General features: G+C 33.1%; 1 long non-coding RNA gene across 1 annotated transcript in view; it reads right to left on the bottom strand.

Moving 5' to 3' along the window:
- LOC135227070 (uncharacterized) overlaps positions 1–5,000 on the bottom strand; it is a 754,962-nt gene that overhangs the window by 438,098 nt on the left and 311,864 nt on the right. The window lies entirely within an intron of this gene.

Raw genomic sequence — 5,000 nt, forward strand, 5'->3', positions numbered from 1 at the left:
TAAGCTACACAGTTCCTGACTTTTTGCCACGGGATGTTGCCCAAAACTACGGCGCTCAGTCCACGGGGAGCTTCACTTATAGACAGACGTATCACAGGCAAATTATCGAAAAAGACAGCCGGGTTTTGAAAGCAGGCCAGTAGAAAACATTGTAAGGGCAGAAAAAAGAGAGAGGCAGAAAAAAAGATAAAAAGTTCCGTGCAATCAACCTGTTATATCTGCAGTTAGTGTGCGCTGGAAAAAAAAGGGGACATCCATACATGGTACGAAACACGTTCCTCCCCTGTCTGGATACATCACCTGCAAAAAAGAGAGAGAAAGGGGAAATGATAATAAAAAAGAAAATGAATAAAAAAAGCACAATAAAAAATTCTTTTTGATGCTGGAGAAATATTTCAAATGAAAGACGTAAATAATTGTATATTTTTAAGGCTCATATGAAAAATAGAAATAATGCACTTTATGATGCGCTGTACGACTTATCAATCAACACTATTATTTAATTTCTTTGGTAAAAAACTGGTGAGACTGTCAGATCATTTTAGAAAATTACTTTCTCCACATGTTCTAAAAATAATAATACACTTACATAATACTTTTTCAGTGCATATGAAAACGAGAGAAATATCTTATTAGTCAGACTGAATGGCTATTAGGAGAGAATATAGAATTACCTTTTTTCTATTCTTGAGTTCCTAACAAACCACTATACCTTTTGAAGGATTTTAAAATCTTCGAAAAATTATTGATGTATAAAAGATTATTAAAATAAATTAGGAAATATTTAAAAAGCAATCTATGCACCTCCATTACAACAGAAATCAGGTACATTTCATGCACAACTGCATTTAGACGTTGCATTGAATATTAAAGGTATTTGTTCTGTAAATCGCATGTGAGCTTGAAAATCATGGATGGTTTGCGTTGTAAATAACAGAAAAACGTTAATGCGCAAATTTTCTTTGAAAGTCAAGGTCTGTATGCCATGTTCCAAACGGAAATAAATGTGAAGTTTCTCTTGTATAATGAAAAATCCAAATTTCTCTTGTATAATGAAAAAACGAAATTAATCCTGTATGATGAAAAAAATCTTACAAAATTACGAGCACTTATGTTCATTGGAATCGATCAGAAAGGGTTGTTCCGCTTTCTCTCTCTCTCTCTCTCTCTCTCTCTCTCTCTCTCTCTCTCTCTCTCTCTCTTCACATACACAAACCACACACAGTTATGTTCAGTGAAATGGAAAAAAAAGGGTTGTTCCTTTGTGTTATCTGTGTCTGTGTGTGTGTGTGTGTGTGTGTGTGTGAATGACCCAGAAACCCTAATCAACATATTGCCTGTGAAAACGTTGCAAATGGCAATATGCAATCAACATACAATGGGAGGTGGAGTCATTAGCTGCCAACAGGGTCACGCTTATATTAGCGGAATGCTGAAGTATCTCGCGATTGATATTAATTTTCTCTTTTTCTCTCTCGTTTTGCGATTTATTTATTTATTTAATTATTTTTCTCTCTCCTTTCAGGTTCTGGGAAGATGAGGACAAAAACGTACCGAAGGTAAGGGGTGTGTGTGATTTTATTATAACTTTTTTTTTCTTTTAATTCTTGCTGTCGCAATGTTAAGTTGTTTTACGTGCTTCTTTTAATTTTTTGGGAACAGATTGATTATCACTGTGCATCTTGTTTTTGTCTCCCCGGTAATTTTTTAGTAGAGGGGAATTTTGTAAATAATTTTTTGGGGCCAATTAGCAAATTACGTCATGTTTCTGTCTCCCAGTTAAGTTTTTATGACACGGGAATTTTGGAATTTTGTAATTAATTTTTGGGGGGCCAATTAGCAAATTACGTACTGTTTTTGTCTCCCAGTTACGTTTTTATAACAAGGAGATTTTGTAATTAATTTTTGGTGTGCCAATTAGCAAATTACGTCTTGGTTTTGTCTCCCAGTTAAGATTTTAAGACAGGCGTATTTTTTTTTTTTTTTTTTTTTTTTTGGCTGATATAGCAAATTACGAATTGTTTTTGTCTCCCAGTTAAGATTTTATGACAGGGGAATTTTTAATTTTCCTAATCTAACAAATAACGTATTGTTTTTTTCATCCAGTTCAATTTTTGACAGGGAAATTTTAACTCTTGCAAAATTCATTAAGTTGTCAGAATACTGTTGGCGTTAAGAACTCAATAAACATGATGAACGTTGCATTACTCAAAGAATAGGTTGAAGATTCATACCAATCAAGTCAATTATTTCAGGTTACAACGTTGTGTAAGACTTTTATCTATCTCTCTTCTTTACGAAAGCGTTTTTCGCTTTAGGGAACTCGACAAATCCGTTTTTGCTAAATATTGTCGAGTAAATTGTAAAATGTGTGATGTTTGTGTGTTATTTGCCAGTGGGACTTCTCATGACAAGTGTGCTAAAGTAAAATTATATATTTCCAGTGACTCTATTTCATAGGTAATCACACTAGGGCCTTTTGTCATCCATTAAGTTAAAAGATATAATCTTTTATTGCTTGCTTTATGCAATCACACTGAAGTTGTTTCACAATAATGAGAATAAAATAATGGATGGAAACTAGAACTGAAGAGATGCAATACATCCCATTGTGGGAACTTCTTCATATACAAGATATGTGACACATGGAATAAACCGTCACCAGAAGTTGTAAAAAGAAACAGTTTGGAAGAGTTTAAAAGAAAGCTAGATAAGATCATTAGGACACTGAATGAACAGTAAAACTGCTCCCAAGAGATAAGTGAACACACGATGTCTCCTCGGATGGACTAACCTTGTAACAATAGTTGCAGGAAAGTCGCTGTACAGTTTAATTCAAGGATTTCCGATTTACGGAGTTAGATTTAGGATGAGAGAGAGAGAGAGAGAGAGAGAGAGAGAGAGAGAGAGAGAGAGAGAGAGAGAGAGAGAGAGTATAGGAATCATGAGAGTTCATAAGACAGAGATGGAGAAACAAATTTAGACCGTCAGAAGTTAAGAAATGGATTAGCCATGGGACCGATTTAATTTTAAATGTGTAGTTGAGAGACAGTGGTACAGCAGTTCATTTATAAAAGAAGAACGCGTAACAGCAGAATAAGCCGGGAATAAATAGCGCGTCTGTCTTGTTAGTGTCATTTAACTCTTATAATGTTGTGTGTCACTCTCGTAACTTTATCCTTTCTAAATTTAACTCTCTTCAACTGTTTAATTAAACAAAACGCAGGTCTTCTCTGCATAGTAACAAGCTCTGGATGTTCCGTTTCAACTAGTTTTATAGCTGATGTGTTGTTATAAAATACTCCTCGTATTTTTCAATTCATATTACTTGATGTTCGTAGCCATGTTCTTGTCAGTCTCTTCCCTCCGGTTGGGTTCCAATAGAAATACTTTATTTATTTAATTATAAACTCTGTTATCTTCCAAGTCTGAATGTCTTGTATATTATCATTTATAATTGGACGTTAATTGTTTTATGCACGTCAATCCACTTCTGTTTAATGAGTATGGTACACAAACTGATTAATTATATAATGATCGTACTGCATTCATCTTGTATTTCCGTTACAGTGCCTACAACAGTTTATAATCTTTTCAGTCATTACCAGACGAAATTACCGCAGGGAATTATATATCATCAAACATCATATCTAGACACATACCGTCGACCAGTACGAGTCAGCGGACGCTTAGCGGACAGCAGTGGGGGATTTTGTTGCAAACAAATGTCCTTTATGAGGCTGAAAGGTCAGAGTTGAAACATCTCCAACGTGGAATGGTGCGTAGCCATATCGGCCTAGTACTTCGTACTCGTCCCTGCAAGCTCTGTGCTTTTCTAACGGCGTTTAACAACCGCTTCCTTCTAAGCTATGTGCCCCGAGTTCGAGCGTAACCACAAACTTAACGCTTCTGCGTAAGGTTAACGGTTGGTGGAATTAGCAACTTTGGGCGGCGGTCAAGGGAAATTACATAATTTTGTTACGTCGTATATTACTCGAATTATTATTTTCAAACCTGCATCCCACTCAGACATGTAGGCTGATAGAGAGACAGGTGAAGGAATATATTAAAAAGTTATGTTATACGGTAATATATTCGTTAGCACGCTTTTATCCAATTGGTAAAGATTTTGAGTGACTGCAGTTGTTGATCTGGTATATCTATGAAACTTATTTGTTTTTGAGTCTTATGAGGTTAACAGTTGTCTGATTTTATCATAATGTATCATTGTTGTAGTACGGCTTTTATTATTATTATTATTATTATTATTATTATTATTATTATTATTATTATTATTATTATTATTATTATTCTGTTAAAAAGGATGGCAGAATTAAGCGAGTTGATTTTATATATTGTTTTTTCTATTTTCCTTACAATTCGCTTCTCAGGCTCAGCGATGTTTCTGAGTAACTGGCCAATATTCATATTGGGAATTTTCAAAAATTATAATGCATTTATAATTTTTGAAAATTCCCAATATGAATATTGGCCAGTTACTCAGAAACATCGCTGAGCCTGAGAAGCGAATTGTAAGGAAAATAGAAAAAACAATATATAAAATCAACTCGCTTAATTCTGCCATCCTTTTTAACAGCATTTGCCTAAAGGAGGGTCTTCTACCAAAAATATTATTATTATTATTATTATTATTATTATTATTATTATTATTATTATATATTATTATTATTATCGATGTGTTTTTGGCTTATATAAAGCAAATGGAATTTGTCGGTTTACTAAGCAAAATATGGCGATGAAATTACAATACCTCTCTCTTATTTGGCACCAATAAATTGATTCGTATATAAACCTCTTTACAATATATATATATATACATTTATATATATATATATATATATATATATATATATATATATATATATATATATATATATATATTATATATATATATATATATATATATATATATATATATATATATATACTCACAAGCAAGTTTTCATATGTGTATACAAGTGAAAATATACTATCCATCT

The sequence above is a fragment of the Macrobrachium nipponense genome, chromosome 15 (assembly GCF_015104395.2).
Source record: "Macrobrachium nipponense isolate FS-2020 chromosome 15, ASM1510439v2, whole genome shotgun sequence".
NCBI classification, from domain to species: domain Eukaryota; kingdom Metazoa; phylum Arthropoda; class Malacostraca; order Decapoda; family Palaemonidae; genus Macrobrachium; species Macrobrachium nipponense.